Source organism: Haemaphysalis longicornis, unplaced genomic scaffold (assembly GCF_048455015.1).
Source record: "Haemaphysalis longicornis isolate Haplotype H1 unplaced genomic scaffold, Haemaphysalis longicornis Haplotype H1 scaffold_5, whole genome shotgun sequence".
In the NCBI taxonomy this organism is placed as follows: Eukaryota; Metazoa; Arthropoda; class Arachnida; order Ixodida; family Ixodidae; genus Haemaphysalis; species Haemaphysalis longicornis.
This window is the reverse complement of record NW_027526385.1, coordinates 38892642-38913759: the sequence shown is the minus strand read 5'-3', so window position 1 is coordinate 38913759 and position 21118 is coordinate 38892642. Positions and strand designations below refer to the sequence as shown.

Sequence of the window (21118 nt, the reverse complement as noted above, 5' to 3'; positions counted from 1 at the left end):
TATTGTTTCTACAGTTTGTTCAACTAGCACACAGATCGCTCATTTCACCACCAACTGAAAATTTTTTGTTGTTGTAAACCACTGCAACCATTTTTTTCACTTTGTGTACTGAGTGCTGATGCGTTCTGATAAGTTCTGATAAGTACTGACGCGTTCTCGATCCGCTATTATTATATAATGATTTCACTTACCATGCGGTTGTGTTTGCGCCTATCTTTGTTTTTCGCGTATTTCCAGTTCTTGTAGTAATATTAATTCTACGGTTTGTTCAACTAGCATTCTATAGCTGTCTTCCATTCCTAACTGGCGTGTTTTTAGCAATTTACCATTTTTGCTTTCTTATAGGAGGTCGCCCTAAGTTTTTATTTCGGAGCCTCCTTGTGTACACCATGTACCATGTAAACTTCTATGCGAAAGTTCGTTTGAAATAAACCTGAAACCGAGAAAAACCGTGTGAAATCAGTACTCCCGCAGGGAACTAGAAACTCTCCCTTGTGGCCTTGAAAAAACTCCTTTCGGAAGGCCTACAAAACCGCCCCAACTTTGCAAAACTCCATTCAAAAGAAATATATGCTTCCCTTGAACCTCCTAAAAACTCCCCTCGCGAGGCCTACAAAACGTAAAACTCCATGCAAAAGAAGTAAATGCTTCCCTTGAACCTCCTCAAAACGCCCCTAAAATAACATAAGTACTTCCCAAGGGAGCCATAATAGGCTCCTATTCAACCGCCTAAAAAGTCCATAAACATCACTTAAAAACGCCTTGAGGAAGTAAAGAATACTCCATTTTGATCTCATTAAATTCTCCCTAACATTTCTTAACACTCCCTAACTACCTCCTTTCTATCGTCTAAAAACACCCTGTTTTGAGGAGGTAAACAAAACCTCCCTGTTCCATGTAGTAAAAAAACTCCTACAAGGAGGATCACTAGAGGACCGGCGAAAAAGAACCTCTAGGGAGTATATGGGTGGAAAAAAAGTGTAGAGTGTGTATTGATTACCACGCACTGAACCGAATCACACGGAAAGATGTTTATCTGATACCCCGCATCGATGATGCCTTGGAATCATTACAAGGAACGGAATATTTTTCCAGTATCGATCTTCAATCTGGTTATTGCAAAATTCCAGTGCAAGAGGCGGATAAAGAAGACAGCGTTGGACATCCCTGATGTACTATGCTTGTTTAACGGGATGCCCTTTGGGCTATGCAACCCTCCCCCAACTTTTGAGATTATGATCGACACTGTTCTTCGGGGCCTTAAGTGGAAAACGTGCCTATGTTATCTCGATGACGTAGTTGTTGTTTTTTCGATTATTTAATAGCCTTAAGGCTTAGTAGACATTGCAGAGTCCGATCTATATCAAGGAAACTAGGTTGGTCTCCCGGATATAGTCCATCAAGGAATGGTAGGCAGGACGATGGAGCCACCGGTGGTATGCGTGTCTTGCCGCAAATTTAGGCCGGCTGCCATCAAAAATTTCCGTCGAATGTCTTTAGTTCCATGACATGTCCATATTCGGCGGTGAAGGTCTACCGGAACCGTTTCCTCAGAGCAGGTCGATGACATAGTTAATTTGTCTTCAAGCTTTTCTGAACACTTGCAAGGGCTGGATACAGTACTAACATATCGCCAACGCTCGCCTTCAGGTCAACATCAAAAAGTGCCCTTTTGCCTCTCGAAGCATAAAAGTTCTCGGACATGGATTCGGCCCGACCCAAACAAGAGTGCTTCGATCGTTAACTCCCCGCGGCCTCAGCAGCAAAAATCTGAGTAGCTTTCTTGGTCTGGAGTCTTATTTCTGACACTTTGACCAGAATGTCGCTTCAATAGCTTCGCTCCTCAACAAACGTCTTAAAGGGACACTGAATTGATTGGTAAACATTGCGGGATTACGAGCGCAACTTGTAGTATGGAGTCTGTAGGCCATGTTTCGACAGCTCTCTCTGCGTTTACGCGAGTTTGTTCACCAGAGAAATCAATTCGAAAATTCTGTGCTAAATCTACATCCTCGCCCATTTTCGGTGGCGTTCCGTATGACGTCAGAAAAAAAATGGCTTGGCCTGACTGCGCTACTGCACGGCTCGCCGACCATCTGACAGTCGGCCCAGCGTCTAGTCCGCCGGCCGCCGACGGGTCGTCGCAATTTGTTCGCTCTGTTGAAACTAAGCCACGACACGTTTGTGAATGGAAGAATGTGCCTTTTCTTTAGTTTGTTAGTATGTACAGTGTATCAAGCTCCAAGTCCAGGTCGCTCCACAGAAGCGCACACACGACGCTTCGCTGACTGGTACGCTTGTAGGGAAATCTAATTCCAATTAAGGCGAGAGAAGAGTCAGAGAAGTCAATATAGGTTGCAGAGAAATAAAATCATCCGAAACTTTTACTATTGCACAGCGTAAAACTAGGGGGCAGTGAGCACTTTTTTTCGCTGGGTGAACAAGCACAGCGGCCAGCAGCAGGACCACACATCTGCGAACGCTTTTCCGTCTAAGAAATGCAATTGTTAGACGTGAGATATTGTGGAAATTTGGGGGACGCTTACTGCATGAGCGCTATACAAAAAATAGTCATCTAACCTGCTTGATATGCTGAAACTAAATAAAAATTTAAACTTGTTAAACATTCATATGCCAGCAGTGTTGGTTCGTCGCGGCGTGGTCTCGGGCGCTAGGTATGTTATCGTGCGAGTCGCAAGTTCGAAACCCCGAGAGTGCATCCTTTTAGATGCAGGGCATCTGATTCACTCGCCTTGTCCCTCCGGCGTCGTCGTCGTTGTCGTCGTCGGCGTTGTCCACCCGTCCCCCATTCTCCTCGCCGCGCCAGCTGCGCTCTCCGCCGCTCACCCCCTCTCATCTCCGATAGCGAACACTCTCTCGCGATGGGCATTGGATTGGCTTGGCTTGGCTTGGCTTGGATTGGATTTGGATTGGATTGGATTAAAGTGGATTGTGTTGGATTGTGTTGCGCCATAGCCGCGGCAGACGCGCTGGGGCCGGCGCATGTGCAGTACTCTCTCTTCCGCGGTTTCCTCTTCTTCGGGCGCGCTGCGCATATAACCGGTGTGCCGTTCTCCGGCGAAGCAACATCCACGCTTGGCTCAAACACCTAGAATCCACGCCGCTTTACAAGTACGCCAACGTCGTCATCGACTGGGACCGGCTTACGCAGTCCCCTCAACGTTATGCGCGCTATAAAACGCGGTCCCTTCGCCGCTCCGCCTATGCGTCGCATCTTCATGGGAGTTCCCGCGAGGGGAGGTGGGAGTTTTTCCTTGTAAGTTGATTTGTTCGTTTTCGGCCGACGCTTTCTATACTGAATTCCCCATTTTTGCGCTGGAAGGTTCATTCCTCCACGAGCGAGTTCGCAGAACGCGCGGAGACTGACACTGACGCGCTAGCGAGTTCTCGTTGCCGTGTTGTTGCCATACACAACGACTGCTTGCGGGCAGTGGCTGCTTGCGGGCAGAATCAGCACACCCTTGGCCTGGTGCGAACACGCCTTTTACAATACAAGCATGAGTGAGGCAAGCTCCAAAGATGGGGGAAACGCGCATGACATTTGAGCGTTTGCGGTGACGGGGAGGGCGTTCATCCCCTGCGTAGGTCCCGGCTAGTGATTGCTACGATTTGAAGCCATTCTGGTAGGCTTATCTGACGCATTTTGCAGCCGACGACATGGCAGAAGCGCGGTATGACGATTACTGAGATATCGAGAATGCCCATCCAACGATGGAAGCATGTTGTTTCGGACGCAAGCATGTTGTTTCACAAAACCGAAACCGAAACCGTTTGAATGCTATTTTGGACATCGTCTGACGTCACTGCGGTTAGTTGCTGCAGCCGCCGCAATCTGCGCATGGTAGTTTTTTTCTTTCAGGGTTTAAAAAGTAAATGTTGCCTTATCGTCCGGATAAACGACGAAAAGTGTGTTCATTTGAGCCAGTCTACGGAGGGCAAGCAAAAACTGGAGCTTGGCAAATTCACTTCAGCGTCCCTTTAACTCTGGAACTCCACTTCATTTTCTCGGATGGCTGTGAAAAAGCTTTCCAACAGCTGAAGAGAGTGCTGATCTCTGGGCCGGCGCTCTGCCATTTTGACGAGTCCAGACCTGTCATTCTCCACACTGACGCCAGTGGCCATGGACTCGGGGCTGTGCTGCTGCAGTCTGATGGCAAAGATCGAGAGCGGGTTATTTCTTACGCTAGTCCTCCCCTAAGTACTGCTGAGAAAATCTGCTCCCCACTGAGCAGGAGTGTCTCGCTGTGTTATGGGCTGTCCAGAAATTTCTACCATACCTCTACGGGCGCCACTTCACAGTGATGACTGACCACCATGTGTTACGCTGGTTGCAGACACTCAAAAATCCACCAGGGCGCCTCGGAGTCTGGGTTCTTTGACTTCAGCAATATGACTTCACTGTAACCTACAAGTCCGGGGAAAAGCATATTGACGCGGTTGGCAAGAGGGAAAGAAGGAAAAAAAGAAATGAAATTACAAAGGCAGAAAGAAACATACCGACAGACAGACAAGCAAAAAAACGAACGAAGCTCACACTAAGGCGGAACACTTGAAGGTGGCGAAACTGTGTTTAGTCTTTGCGACCATCACAAAGGTATAGGCCCACGACTGCAGTCGATTTTGCTTCTTCTTCGCTTCCGCAGCGACCTTTGACTTTGCTTCAGGTTGCATGTCTGCAACCTTTGCGTTTTAACCATCTTTCTCTAAAGAAAGAGGCCTAGAGTTTTGTATTGCCTGTTTTGTGACATCGCAGGCAGCAACACGAAACTAAGTGGACCAAAACCTAGCGACACTAATTTGAGCGACTACCACGTGAGTGATGCTACCACGCTCTCACATCTTAAAAGAAAGCTTATGATCCCCTGTAGTTTTATAGGAAAGTTTAGTGCCCGCACTCATGGCGTTGTACGCAAGTACACCCCGAAGGAAAGTCAACTTTCTATAACTGTGAGGACGAAAGATCGTGGCTGAAGTGAAGAAAAAAAAAACGCTTCACATGACCGGATTCGAACCGGGATGCGTAATTCCAAACGCTTCGCTACACAGAGCACCGACATGACATGTCTGTTCGCGTGATGAACGGTAAGTTAACGTGGTCATTGACGGCGCCCCAAACCTAAAACGGCCTTAAACGTACGAAATCACCATTATTAACAAAAACCGCACGCAGGTTTGAGTTTATAAAAAAATTAATGAAAAAAAAAATGAGGCAAAGACTTAAAAAAAAAACTAAGGCAGACCTGCTGGGGCTCGGACCCAAGCCGTCAGCGCCAGTGCTCACTACTTTATATGGAGGGTATACAGAGCCCGAACGGTGGGCTCGTTTTAGCAGGCGCCCAAAGAAAAAAATAGCGTGCGCAGTGTCTTCACACATGACACGTGGGCGCTCTGTGCGGCGAAGGGTTTGGAATTACGCGACCGGGGTCCCTCGCGTTATGAAGCCGGCGTCTACCCGATTGCTTCATTTGGACATTTTTTTTCTTTGTTGCCTGCTTGGCGACAGCACAAAACGCACTGCAGAGTACACATTTTAGTAGCGCCAGCCAGAAGCCTACACAGAAGCCTACATTTTAGTAGGCTTCTGTGTGGAACGCCGCCCCGGCGCCGCTTTCTAAGGCGGCTCGTCGGAAGCCGCGTTGTCGCCTTTTATCATTTCGGCGTTGCTCTCGTGTCCATATTGATGGTGTCATCGTCAGGCTCCTTCCCACCGTCCGCTTGGTTGGTTTCCATGATGGCTCCTCTTTGGGCAGCTTGGTTCACTGGTGGCCGTGATACGTCATCTGTGTTTAGGCCGGGCCGGTCATTTTCTTTTCCCTTGCCCTCATTGCCATCTTGTACGGCGGGTGACTTGCACGTCGGCAGGTCCCTGAGCTCATGCGTCAACGCTGGCTCGTCTCCCCCTCCTCCAGCGGCGACTTCTTCCGCTTCAGCTTCATCCATGGTGTGCTCAGACTTGCCGTAACACCCCACTGGTCTGGCGACGGTGGCGCAAGTTTGCCCGCACTGTGAGGCCTCGTGGCCAAAACAGCGGCAACGAGTGCAGCGCGGAACACTACACTCCCGTCGCACGTAGCCAGAACGCTGACACCGCAGGCAAAGCGGCAGACGTCCCGGAACGACTACGTGTGCGTTGCCCCCGGCGATTCGGAGCTGGTGGGGCACGTCATCGGGTGTGACGCCTGCCTTGAGTTTCAGCGACACAAGGCGCGTGGTGGAGCCCTTGTCGCCTCACCCAGACACACGCCACCGGTCTCTTGCGACGTTAGTCACTACGCCGTACGGCGCAAACGCGGCTCGAACCATGTCGTCGGGCACCCCATAAAGCACCCAGTGCACTTTCACTCACAGCACCTCGTTGTTCGGGTCGATGACCATGCAGCGAAGGTGTTTTACTTTTACGTCGCGAAAATCAAGCAACTTTTTGGCACTTTCTGCGCCCTTGAATGTTATTGCCCACACGTGATTCATTTGGAACGCTCCTAACGCTATCACGTCGGGGTGCACTTCCAATCGTGCGAGCGCGTCTCGAAAATATTCCACTCGATAAGGCCTCGCTTTAACGTCAGCGAGCAAGAAGACTGTGTTCAAAACGAATCGACCTGATTGCAGATGAGGCAGAATTATCTGGTAGTCCTGTGCTTCGTTTCGCGTTGTCCTGTTTCCGCGGTCCGAGCCCGCAACGACCGCTCCATCTGGGGAGCTCGACATCTTGCATCCGCTCGCTAGCGCTACCGGAAGCAGAGTCCTCCATTTCGGCATGGTTAGAGTTCCTGTATATAGCTCCCGCAGGGAGCTAAGAGTTTCGCGACCCTTTTCCACGCGCCGCCGTGATGACTACACTCCGGTTATCCATGCCGCGCAGAGAAGCCCCCGCTACGGCTGCGCCGCCACCGCACAGCAGCAGCAGCAGCGTGAGCGACATCGCAGGAATCCAGCGTGGCCGCCAAGGAGGTTATACTAAACTTTCCGCCTTCCTCCATGGTATACCCGCCGTAAGGCGCCGCCGACCGATGCGCCCCCACCGTGCGTCGGCCGCCGTCGGAAGCGTGGTGGCGAGGCTAAAGCCCCTTTAGGGGCTTTAGGCGAGGCTCCTACACCCGCGACGGGCGGCTTTCCCGCAGCAATCCGAATAACAAGATGGCAGATGGTCGCGCAACTCTCAGCTCCCTGCGGGAGCTATATAGAGGAACTCTAGGCATGGTCGAAACGAACGCCAAGCAGCGGGTACCATATTCGCGCCGTACACCCAAAACCCAAACATTAGGCCTACGGACTGCACACCGGAGAGTTGCTTTGGGTATTCTAGAATAGTGATGCGTACCGCCATAGAAGCACATACTCGCCGTGGGGGATTGGCCAACCAATGAGTCCACCCAGAGAGAGTTTCGCGTTCAACCATCGTCGTTACTAGGCGAAAGGGTGCGAGATTTTTTTTATATGTTTTTGTAATCAGCCCATGCTCCCGTGGTAATTATATGAACGCGGTGCGGAGCCAAGGTTCAGGGCAAAAATAGAAAAATGAAGCAAGCTCACACTAACACGGAAGACTTGAAGGTAGCGAAGCAGTAAGCAACCTTCATGACCATCCCGAAGTACTAAGTCCGCGACTGCAGCCGATTTTCTTCTTCTTCGCTGCCGCAACGACATTTAATCCATCATTGTTGTCATAAATGCGAGCTTCTTTCATTTTTGGAAGTGATAATCAATGTTCATAACCATGAAGGGACGCACGCTAATAAGTGTCTTTCTCGTTACGAACAAGTGTTGCTACGATTACGGCGAACGCAGCAATTTTTTTGCCAATCATGGCAAATCTCCCTCGGTTGGTATGCTTGGTTTGACAAAATTACACTGGGGACGCTGGGGGGGTTGCCGCAAGGCACGCACACACGAGCGCTCGGCATTTTCTAGGTTTTTTTAGCTGTACGGTGGTCGCCGTAATCTTGGACAATCGCTCTATGTGGGTATGCTTGGCTTGACGAAAGTGCACAAGGGACACTGGGCGGGGGTAGCGAGGCGTGCACACACGAGGGGTAGGTATTTTCTTGGCTTTGTTAAGTGCCGGGCGGTCGCCGCGAGGCCCGCGCTCACGTGGCCGCGCTCCGCATTTTTTTGGTATTTCTAACGACGGACACAAAAAATTACAATTTGCTAAACAGCTTCCCTGTTAAAAGAAACAATGGAACACAAGGACATTTTTTAAGCCATTAGAACCAATAAAAGAACCCTACCAAGTGACGTTGCGAGTTTACTAGGCAATATTTAAAGGAGCTTTCATCCACGACTTCCTCATATCCAAATCGACGTTTTTGTTATTGTTGTTCCTTTAGTTTTAGCGCATGCCCATTTGGGGAACTGGCGAGGATCGGGAGCCTTTAGGGTCTAATGTGCCATTTTACTAAACAAGGATCAGAGAAAAAATTTTAATGAGAAATAAGCACCCAATTTAATATTACAAATCGTCGAAGGCAAGCGCGCGCTGTGCGAGAAGGTAGAAAAAACAGTGTTTTTTTTGTAATGCGCGAGTAAACTTGGGAAGAGCACCTAACAGAATTGGAACCTGGTCTCCAAAACGTATTCATGGACGGCTGAAACCCCGTCCCTGTGAATGAACCGCAGCCATGTGGCACCAAACGAAAGTAATGCCCCTGGGGCCATGCAGGTATCTTGAATAAATAAATAAATATATAAATAAATACCCTGCATTGAAGGGTAAGTCCAAGTTGGTGAATTAACGCACCAAGATTCCTTTTTTGTCATGATAAAAAACCGTGGCATTATAAGAAAATGGTCTGTCGTCTCATGTTGATTGCGCCACCTAGGTACATGTTTGAAGCTATATACACGGGCTTGTGGCACCAAGTTTAATAGCTTTCAAATGTTTGGTTGCGTAGTGTAGTGGTACCGCTCCTGTTTAGCATACGCCCCGACCCGGGATCAAATCCCATTACGGCTGTTTTTTTATGGTTTGTCATACTTGAATATTAATATTTTGACCACGAATATAATGTATTTATTACAACTTTTTGCTATATAAATTAGACATCGGGTATTTATATTGCTTATAAGTCAGGTTAAGCTAGTGTTTTTGTACGCTTTTGAGGTTTTGCGCGTTTTAGGTCAGTTTAGGCTATTTCTGTCGAGTATTTGTAAACACCGTGGTTTTCATCAGTTTGAGGTCCATTTTGGCTGTTACGTATTTTACTTCGGGTAGTTTTGTGGGTTTTAGTTACGTTTCTGCTGTGATATAACCCTCATAGCAAGCTCAGCCTACGATTGCCTGTGCTGACTAGGAAACGCATATACGCAGCCCTGTGCGTATAGATGTTGAGCTGTGGAACCGTCTTCCTCATCACCGCACATCATCACCGACACCACGAGCTGCCGGTACGTGCCGTTTATCGGGGCAGCAGCCGCAGCAGAAATCGAACGCTTCCTCGGCCAACGCTGCTTTTTCTTCAGTAAGTAGTTTTTCGTCGCGGTGTCTAGAGGGCCGTACGACGGCACTCTAGCTCAGCACTGCAGACGTGTCTAGAGGGCTGCCCAAAGGAATCCAAATATTTAGGACTATGCTAGCACCTCCTGAAGCGTCTGCCGCTGTACTGTAGTGATTACGTCATAGCTTCTTGATGCGAGGAGCGGTGGTTCAAAACCGACTCTTACGCCGAATTTTTTCACCTTTCATTGTAATTTTTATGGCTTATATTATTTTTTTCGCGTTCGCAATGATTGTTTTGTGTTCGCTAGGTCAGATCAGATAAGTTACGCTCTTAAGTTGAGATTACTTACTTTACGTTAGGTAGAACGGTGAGTGCATTTAGTTTACAAAATGCTGGTGGACGTCGATATAGTGGAGTGCTTATAGTACAGTCAGATGGCACTCTATACACGTTTTTTTCTTGCCCTGTGTAACTTATTTCAAAACTATAATGAAGGCCACCAGCTAAGTATAAGTGAAGTTTAACACAATTGAAAGTTGGGCGAGTTGGTGATACATCTTGAGAAAAAGCGCGAAAAAACGACTACACGTAGAAAAGAACACAGGACGGCGCGTCGTCGTGAGTTCTTTTTTACGTGTAGTCATTTTTTTGCGCTTTTTCTCAATAAGTACAAGTGTTTTCAGTGTTTTTATAAACTTTTAAGAAAGGCTGAGTCGAACCTCCCGGCAGCCGTGAGAATTACCTCCGGGAAATTCTCACCAGTTTCTTGAAAGGTGGCTGGCCTAAAATTCACTGAATAGATGTAGCTCCCAACGTAACCTAACATAACCTATCCTCACCGAACCTGACGTAATGTAACCGAACGTATCATAACCTACACAAATCCACCTTAACTGCACCAAACCTAACCTAACCCAGCCCAACGACACAGACTACAACGTATTGTCACGAAGCCAAAAACGACGCAGTTGTCTTCAAGGAAAACAAGTTTATTGGAGCGAACTTGTGCTCCCCTAACAACTCAAAGAATACCCAGGCGGCGAAGCAGCAGTCCACAAAGTGACGTGCGAAGGCGAGCGTCGACGATTCGAAAGAATGCCGCGGCGTGTGCTCGGCAGGCTTTTATCTTTCGGCGCGAGTGTTTCTCGAACCGTCGATTTGCATCCAGAACATTGTAGATCAAAGAAGATTATTCCAGGCCAGTAAACGTTAGGACGAAACGCTCTCCTTATCCGAATGAGATAACCCGTGCGGCATAAAAATAAAGAATGGAACATGTGCTTCGCTTTGGACAAAGATAACACAGCCGGGCGCAGCCGGGCAGTTAACACAAACTATAAATAAACAAACCCAATGCATGGTTCGCGGCAGCATATTGAACCTGATCCAACCCATTTCACAAGCCGTGCGCGCCGATCTCTCGGTATAGTAATAACAGAATAAAAAAAAATCAAAATCACGGTGAGCGGAAACTTCAAAAATTCCGAAAGCTTTGAAAAAATAGATCTTCATCCACGCCGGACTCGAACCTGGTCCTTCGTGTTAAAAAGCAAGTGCTATACCGCAGCGCCACAGGAGCAGCTGCAGGAACGGGATTTTAGGGAATATCTGTTCCAGAGAATCTTCGGGTGGCGTGTTTAGCCAATCAGAGGCGGCTCCAGTGTGCAATTTCTAAAAGTAATTCTCACGGTTGCCGTGATAATAGACACTACCTTTAAGAAACGGCCATCATTGTTATAGGGCTACTTTATTAACAGTACCAACGTCCAAGGAAAGTGAACAGTGTTCTGGCTGGTAGTTCACACAAATATTTCTGCAAAAAGGGAGCGCGTTCACGGGTACGCTGCACTCCTCATACGCGCATCGTACCGTGTATTGCTTCTAAGCACGGTGCCTTCACGGCCATGGCGAAAAGAAGTTCTACACGGCCTGTCACGCAACGGCAGTGTGGTTGGCGCGAAGAAAACGCTCTAAAAAAAGTGTGCGTAAGGCGGCGAGGGGGGCGGAGGGTCATTCAGTGAATGTTGTAAGGAATTCATTCAGCATGGTGTTGCGTACAGCGTGCGAGGTAATTTTTAAATATACGTGTAGACCCACCTATCGATGCTCCTAAGTGAAAGCCATCCTCTAATTTAGCGTACTTAAATTAATTTCCCGTTAGCGCCTCACAATGGTGTTTAATAATGACGAACGTATTGAGAGCGTGGTGGTGTGACCTCTACTTAGAGCTCCGTGTTTTGTGCCCGCCAGCAGGATCACCTGCCCGTACATTGACAAAAAGTACCAGATGGAATCGGAGAAACCGAAGAAATTAGGCAGCTGTGCCGTGTAAGTTCGCGCCACATGCCGTGTCGCCCGATAGAAAGACGTCCGATGTGCAGTCTGACGTGGGAACTGTCAAAGGAGTTTAAAGTAGTCATAATCATCAGAATCAACGCAGATTTTATAATGATGAAGCATTTACATTTGAGACAGGGAAATAAAAGCAGCTCAAGATGATCAGTTGGTTTGGGTAATTTGCAAAAAAATATTTTATTTTTAGGCCGGACCATGAATAATGTCAGCTGGAACGTAAACAGCTGGTCGCCAAGTTTTTTAATGTTTGTGCGTATACACGTCCGCTTTGGCTGCAGTACTTAGTCGAGAGTCAGTACTGTATTCTGTGCATTCTTTTGAACCTTCCCTAGTCATGCATTAAAGCAGATACTATTATCAATTATGAAGCAACTCGTCTAATTTGAAATAATTTTACTCCAAGCTTTCCATTTACAGCTGTAGCTTCCCAGTGAATCAAAACAATGCGACATAGGACACGCTTAACACGTCATGTCTCTTTAAAATAGCTTCGTGATGGTTATCTTGTCAATTGCCGTTTACGCGTCGTGAGATGGATGGATGGATGGATGGATGGATGGATGGATGGATGAATGGATGGATGGATGGATGGATGGATGGATGGATGGATGGATGGATGGATGGATAGATATGGATGGAGATGGATGGATGGATGGATGGATGGATGGATGGATGTATGGATGGATGTATGGATGGAGAGAGAGAGAGAGAGAGAGAGAGAGAGAGAGAGAGAGAGAGAGAGAGAGAGAGACGTTTACTTGAGCTTTCTGAAGTTGGAGTGGTTCCCTAGTCCGGGAATCCATGAGGTGAGCAGAGAGCCTTCGCTCTGGATGCCAGGAGCTCCTGTACAGTGCTGAGCTCGCTTAGGGTGAACACGGGAGCTCGTGGCCACCGGTACTATCAGAGCAGCCTACCGTGGGATACGCGAAGCCTCACGCATGCGCTGTGCGTGTCGAGCGAGGCTATGCTTTCAGCGCGCGCATCGCGTCATTGGAGCGTCTGAACTAATATATATTAGTTTTAACTTAGTTTGAGCGTCTGCACTAGTTTGATCGTCTGAACTAATATATATATATATATATATATATATATATATATATATATATATATATATATATATTCATACTAATATATATTAGTATGAAACTCTATGAAACGTCGTCGGCTAACTTCATCGTGCTTGTCGCGGAGGAGCAATCGGCCGCTGTATATCTGACTGGAAACTGGAATCCACAAGAAAAACGTTTCTGAGTGAGCGGTTATTCCTTCATTAGCTTGAATGCAATGCAATCGGTTAGTCACATCGCAGCTCGTCAGCCTGCTTCAAGCAGACTCGATAAAAAGATGACGCTAATTTCAATAGCAATTTATTTGTTTAAGCGATTGCCGCTCAAACCAAAGGAACGCATGCGCACAATGTTTATCAGAAGCAAATTGAGAGCTGGAAGTGAGCTAGGGCACTACAACCTCGATTCAATTTACGGTGGTAAAGGAACTTTGTGATTTTTATAAGGCATGTTCGTTCAAGGATCGATGATTCCATGTTCAAAGAGAGGCACCATTAACAGACGACGCACAACGTAGCAGAAGAAGAGCAGACGCTCCGATGACGCGATGCACGCGTTCAAAGCAAATTCCGTCTCGACGCGCACAGCGCATGCGTGATGCTTCGGGCGGCCAACGGTAGGCTGCTTTGATAGTACCGGCGGCCACGAGCTCCCGTGTTCACCCTAGGGAGCTCAGCTCACCACTGTACGTCCGGATGGCCGCTGGTCACCTGGTTCTGCCACAGCTCAGGGGCGGGAAGAGGGGATCGGAGATGTAGAAGTTTGGGATTGCGCCCACACTGTATTACAATATGATGTAGAGTTCCGGGTTGTGAACAAAACTGGAATGCAGCAGAGTATTGAGCTGGAAACTTGCTATACAGGCGAACTGGGTGAGGGCTACAGCTAGTTGCAGGCGTTGTTATGAATAGCGGCAGCCTGCAGTCAAACGTTGGGATCAGGTATTTGTGTACTACTACGGAACTGAATTTTACAGACGTGTCGGATATGAGTTCCTTTCCGAACAGCCAGCGGCATTTGACCTCCTAGGAAACGGGATTTTACTTCGTTAATTGAAGCCAATGATCTAAAGTGACTACTTGCATTGAAACAATAATTTTTAGTTTAGAGGACACTATTGCTTGCGTGGATTGTAATTACAATGCTGATAGTATCTTGTTAGAGCCTTCTCTTCCTTGTGAAAATCTTATGTCTGGGCAAGATGGCTGCCATGTGACAAACTATTCACGCTGCCTTTATTTCAGTGATTTTCAATGCAACCAGGTTTTTGTCTGTATGCCTTGTTTCTTGTATTTTAGAGTCAGCGCGAACTTATATAAAGGTTGTGATCTCTCGCTTGATTTCTAACAAAGATGAAGTTGCCGTTTTATATACCTCATGCAGCATAGAGATGTATACTTGTGCATCTTAATTTATCGGATTTCGTAGCTTTGGATTATTACACCTACTTCATACCAAGCTTCATACCGAGCTTCGTGGAGGCATTGTTTTACATTTTCTTTTCTACACCTCTGCCCTACGCTACGGAACAACGCTATACAGTTTCGACTCGTCAGAAGACTGGGAAGTCACCAACCGTCCAAGCCAAGATGATCACTCAGAGAACAGAGACTAGAATCACCACTTCGCATTTCGTGGGATCCCATCTGACTTCCCGTAAGTGCCTCACCTGTCCTACGACTGCTACGTCCACGGCCTTAAACTCAACTAAGGTGTGCTTCTCCCTAATGATTCATGCATAAATTCGTGGAGGACACTTGAGGGCTTTAAATATAAGGTTTTATGGTTATCGAGTCCACACGTAACACGGCGGCTATGAGGTGCAGAGATATAGGCTTCAAGCCTAGCTGAACCACGCGGGCTCTTTTGACGTGCGCAGGCTGGACTTTTCATCTGCTAAGAGTCCTGAATGAAAAAAATTCACAGCATATCCACGGGGTGAATGATGATGAGTGGGCGAAGCTCCTGAGGGGAAATCATGGGTAAAACCGTGACTCTTCAGTGAAAGTTCGCCCACTACATCTGTGTCCGAACGTAACGTCTAGAAAGTCTCGCTTAAACCGCGCGTCGGCACCTTGGGGCTGAGCTCGCCTGATGCGTTTTGCAGACGCCTCACGAGCTCTCACTGCATCGGGGTCTGCCTGCCGATACGCGCGCTTTCTCGCCGCTTCCCGTTCTCTGACGTTTTGGAGATCCTCTTCGCGCCGCAGCCGTGCCGCTTCGCGTACGGCAGGGTCCTCGCGCCGTTGCCGTGACGCTTGGGCCTCTCGTTCTCGAACGCTTGGATCTTGGCGGCGTCGTCGCGCAGCCAGACGACACGCTTCGGCCTCCCGCTCTCGTACGGCAGGATCTTGGCGGCGGCGTCGCGCAGCTTCACGGAGCGCTTCTGCCTCGCGGGCTCGCACATCTGCAGCCTTATCCATCGGGCGACTCCGAGCGCGCGCCAACAGCGAACGGATTTTATTACAACGCTCCCCGCCATCTAGTAAACAATCCAAGAACTAAACTAGAGGTAGCCACGCCATCTAGTAAACAATCCAAGCGCATCTTTTCATCATATACAAGTACCGCCATCTAGTAAACAATCAAAGAACTAAACTAGAGGTAGCCACGCCATCTAGTAAACAATCCAAGAACTAAACTAGAGGTGGCTGCATACATACGTCGAGGATGGACAGACCCACGCCCTAAGGAGCTTCGCCCCTAAAAAGTGTTCGTTGGAAACTCCAGGGAAGAATTACGTGTTTGTCTCCATGCTTACAGTCAGCAAATTCCAACTGTGGATAGCTGTGTTGGCCACACTTTCATCTTTTGTGCACGAGAATACCATCTAACTTCCCATTAACCGTTTAGTTTACTGGCTTTTTAAAGGTAAACCTTAACTTGGCAAATGTCTTCTGACAAACGTCATCTCTGTTGCCATCGTGTTAGTCAAGTGTGGCATTGTTCGATGTCACCTTTTCTGGAATGTTATGAAGTAATGTGAATTCACGGTCGTATGTTTCAGGCAGTATTAGGTTCAAACCCATTAACCCTGCAATGTCAAAAGGAAGTAGGGTAAGAAAAACTGGTCATGGATTGCATGGTTGTTGACGGCTTGCAATTAAGAGCAAAGCGCAGATAATGATAAATGTGATATGCGCAGATAATGATAAACTGAATGCGCAAGTAGCATGGAAACGCTGATAGCATCTCGTCATTGGTCCCTGACGGAGTGGGGGAAGAACCGGGGTGTGGAGGGGCTCATGATGGTGGAGGTGTTACTCAATACTCACTGTTTCGAAACACTTATAATTCGTGGTCAAGTGATGATAGGCTTACTCGCGTTCCATCTTGCCACGCGCTGATCGTTTTATCCAAGTTTGTCGCTGACGGCTTCTGTGTCGCTGACACAGAGGACGCTAAATTCACACCTTGCCGGATGCCTGCCTGGGCCAGGTAAAACAGTTTCTGATGGCTGGACCCTCTCAGTGTATTTTACTTTTATGTCATGTTACGGGCTATGTACACTGGGACCTCAATTCTACCCTGATTGGAGGATGTGGTACTTACTACTTGCGCATAAATTACTGTGTGTGATTTGGCAAGAAAATATATCCTCTGAACTATCTGCATGAAATAATTTACCCAATGACACTCCAACTAAGTGGTGAAGGTATTGTTTCGTTTGTACTTGAATGGACAATTTCATGATCACGATAAGGAGGGATATCATGTATCTGTTGCACAGTTACAAGGTTGTGGATAAGTGTTATCCTCAGGTTTTGTTTCTCCTATCGCATTCCGTGTGCCTCTTTTGATCCGCGAAATTACAAGATTTAACACTGACACTAAGACCTGCTACGCCCGCAACGTAACTGGACGGCAGTTTTGCATGTAAAGCTGATTACCTACTGGTCTACAATTGTTTTAATGCAGAAGAAGACAGGAAAGCGTAAGTATAGCTTGTCGTTATGGCACTTAATACGTTACGATTGCGTGGTAGATGTTACCTTGAATATAGTTTGCGTGGTGGATTTTACCTTGAATATTGCCCAAGGTTCTTCGTAGTGTGATCAGTTCATACTTCGTGGAGGGAGGGGTGTTCAGAGGGCATTGACAGTGTACTTTCATGAAAACGCACGCACGCACGCACGCACGCACGCACGCACGCACGCACGCACGCACGCACGCACGCACGCACACACACACACACGCACGCACGCACGCACGCACGCACGCACGTGCGCCCACCGATATTTACGTACATGATCTCCGTGATTGTGAATTCGTCGCTGTACCCCCCCCCCCCGTACATACGCGCACTCCCACCCAAAATACATGCACGTGCGCACGTCTGCACACACCTGCAAACTCCGACTACTCAACTTATAACTCGGGTACCACCTCCAGGTACCATCTCCAGGTGCAGATACCTCCGACTACTGGTACCACCTCTGAGCGTGCCGTGAATCGCACTCAGATAAATCAAATGAAAGTGCAGAGGAGCACAGCCTCCTTGCTGCCCTACTTGGTAGGGCATCGGACGCGCATTGCGAAGCTAGTAGGTCCTGGTGCGAACCGGGAGCACCTTTACTTTCCTTGTTTCTTTCAAACAACCGAAAATAAATCCATCTCCGCCCCAAACAATGATTTATTTTCCTACGAGGCGATCTTGACCGCTGGCTTTATTTGTATTCACCCAACTAGCACATAGTTCTCAATTTATTACATTTGCAAGCAGCCGTTGCGCCGCGTCGGGCAGAGCATCACCGGCTACATATTAGAATTCGGGCGATTTTATGTCTGTAAGGTTCACTCGCATACTTATATTGTAACACCATTCATCGCACATAGCCGGTGGAGTTGTCCGTGAGGAGACTGGGGGCGCTTGTTGGGTCAGGGCAAAACCACTAGGCTCTAGGCAGGAGCTAGTTTCGGATGATGGCATCACACGCAAATGTGGTTGGGTTGTTTTGTTTAAACACTGTTTACATTGATACGTGTGCACGAACTGATAATTTGGGGTGGACGTATTAACTGCTTTTACTAACTTCGGCTATGCTGACAACTTGATCGATTGGGTACGCGGTGCGATGCTCTCTTAATAGTGTCATCTCAATGCTTCACCAGGCAAATTCTAGGAGCCCGAGCTGAAATGTGTTTCGCTGGCGGCATCATGGTGTTTGTCACACTGGCGGCACTTGGTCTGCTTGTCAGCGCTCTAAGTGAGTATTTTTTTAACAGCGAACGTGTTGAGCAAATCCTTTGTGTATGGTGTCCGCAGTTTTAAAAATACTAAGAATATGCCGAGCGCTCGTGCACGCGTGCTTCGCGCGCACCTGCGTCAAACAAAGTATACCCACTTAAGGAAATTGGCCAACCTTGCCACCAGTCCGGGAATCCAAGTGGTGACCGGGCGACCGATGCCCTAGATGCCAGAAGTAGCTGGACGTTCATGTGGTTGCTGGTAATCAGGTTCACCCACAGCTCATGGAGGAAGTATTCTTCACTGTAACCCAAAGCGGTGGAAACCCAGCCTGAAAAGACCCAGCGCTCACCAAACCCCTGAATAAATTTGGCTGCACTTCTAACCACGTATAAATTTCTGAGAAGGCATATTTTCAAAGGTAATAAAAGCGGTCATGTCAAACTATGATTGACCTAGGACTGACTAATTACTAAGCAAAGATAATTTTGGTTTTCATTTCAACATCTACTGGGCTGGGTGAGAGGTATCTTCATACATACAGAGGCTAAATTCAGGGTAGTAGGGTACTCGGGTAGAGGACCAGCAATACTTGTTCCTTTCTATTATTTGTTTTTTTTATTCATTATTGCTGCTGCGTAGTTCTGCCCATTGCTCCGTGACTCATTTTCGTCTTTCGCCTTGTTTTCCTTTTTTGCCTTCCACTTCGTTGTCGTTTGATGTTGTAAAATGCTCTTGGCTGCACGCTTGCAAAAAATGACTCTGTTGATGTTTTTGTGTATTTATGGTTAGTACGAGATTCAGGATTCCGTTTCTGGAGTGAACATTTTTTATGTATCCCGTACAACACTGCCCTTTGGGTGAGTGTAGTTTAAATAAGTAAATAAATAAATAAATAAATAAATAAATAAAAATGAGTAAATGAATAAATATTTCATGCTGTGTGTCTCTCCGCCTAGGTGACGACGGACTCCAATGTCAACTGTCACGCGCGTTTTAAAATGAAACGATCATCGCATGACATCGCCCTATGTTTCTCGCATATTTTGTTTGCCGCCGCTGCCGTAGGTAATATGCACATAAATTATAAAAATCACGGAAACGGCCCCTGTAACGTTCAAAATACCAAGAGTAACGCACATTTAACAGCACGTGGAGGAACAACTGGCTGTGCTGATGAGGCGCAGGGGAACTTCCGTGGTTCTGTACCCGAGTAGATTACATTATCGCTGAAAATTGACGCCAAAACACCCTCCGGGATGATTTGCCAAAACCATCATGGAATATAAACGACAGTGGTCTGTACGTAGCTCACCGAATACTTAGATGTGGTTATATTTGAGAATTTCAGATCTGTCATATTTCAGAATTGTGTTTATTGTGTCTTTTTTTCTATAGTTACTTAATGTATGTCATGATTAATATTATCTAGGAACATACGTAAGAGTGTGTACACTTATGCATTGTTGTTCGACTATAGGTGTGTTTTTACGTATGTATACATCTGTTAATTTCACGTATATATTAGCGTGTGTATGCTTTTTACAGTTGCCAAACAGCTGCTGTGTTTACGGGCTGCCAGACCCCCTTCAAGTGGTCGCGGACTGCTTTTTCGCCTGGTGAACCCCCAACACTATAATGTTGGCAATAAACTTGAAACATTTAAACTTTTAAACTTTGAATGTCCTACGTCACCAGAACAAGCTGAAAACGGAACCTTGACGTGACCAGTGTTGACGTCTCTTACGCAGTGTCAAAATCAGACGACGACCATTCGACGCCCACACCGTCATGGGGCCCTTTGCCAACCAATATCACCAAGACGGCGGTGACAGCGACAACGAAACCCCAGTCCGAAGCATCCGTAAAAACGACGGCAACGACACCCCAGACCGAAACATCCGAAACAACGACGACAACTACCACCACTACCACGCCACCAAGTAAGGACATCGAGAAGGGAATGAATGGGGAATGTTTAGTACTGCGGAGGAAAATTACTATTTCTGAGAGCAGGAATTTCCAGTGTTGCCGCGGTGGCTCAGTGGCTATGGCGTTGCGCTGCTGAGCACGAGGTCGCGGGTTCGATTCCCGGCGGCGGCGGCCGCTGATGAAGACGAAAATCAAGAACGCCCAAAAACGCCCATGTGAAAGATCCCCATGTGTTCAAAATTAATCCGTAGCCCTCCACTACGGCGCGCTTCATCCCCTGCGTTGCGTCGGCGCGTTAAAACCTACAATCAATTGAATTTTCCGTGTTAATTTAACCAATTTTCCCCGTGGTTTTCTCGGCAAATATCTGTTCAGTTCCCTGCAGTATTTTTAATGACGATGGTCTTTCTTGGGATGCTTAAACCTTAAAATGTCTGTCTGTCTGTTTGTGTTTGGATGTTTGTCTGTCTGTGTGCCTGTGTGTCTCTTTGTCTGTCTGTTTGTCTGTTTGTTCGTGTTTGGTTGTTTGTCTGTCTGTTTGTTTCGTTGTTTGTCTGTCTGTCTGTCTGTTTGTTTGTCTGTCTGTCTGTCTGTCTGTCTGTTTGTCTGTCTGTTTGTCTGTCTGTTTGTTTGTTTGTTTGTTTGTTTGTTTGTCGCTCGATTCAGCCGTCTGGCAAAAAGTTAGGATTATTCTTGAATGAGAAGTTTTGACAGTAAAAGCTCGTTAATTCGCGCTTGGTTAATTCTAACTTCCGGTTAATTCGAACTAACGCCATTGTCCCGGCACGTCCCTGTATATTTCAATGGGGAAAACTCCCAATAATTCGAACACGTCGATATCCATAACGGTTAATTCGAACTGGGATCCCCTTGTGTCCATCGCTCCTCGCAGAAGAAGTCGGCCCAGAGTGATTACAAGGTTCTCCAAACCCACACCAAACCATATTTACTGGTGACGCAAAACAACGAAACAGAAAAACAGCAGCGTGGAGCGCGCTACGCTCCTGCAACAGCTTATTTCTTTCATTCAGAGGGCGCCTCGCCACCGGCGCCAGTGCTCCGGCGCATTCCATTATTGTTTACGAAACATTGTTTACCAAATCACCGGCGCAAAC

The 21118-nt window shown here is 47.3% G+C and overlaps 1 protein-coding gene across 4 annotated transcripts in view; it reads left to right on the top strand.

Moving 5' to 3' along the window:
* The window catches only part of LOC144139174 (uncharacterized), a 29854-nt gene extending 9840 nt beyond the window's left edge, over positions 1-20014 (top strand). For 2 of the 4 annotated variants that reach the window (XR_013316090.1, XR_013316087.1), the window contains 3 exons: positions 14426-14539; positions 17996-18090; positions 19823-20014. The gene's annotated coding sequence lies outside the window, so the exon portion shown is untranslated. Of the gene's footprint in view, positions 1-9331; positions 9483-11711; positions 11790-14425; positions 14540-17995; positions 18091-19822 lie in introns of all 4 variants that reach the window. The other 2 variants (XR_013316089.1, XR_013316088.1) reach the window with 2 other exon arrangements.
* Positions 20015-21118: the final 1104 nt, after the last annotated feature.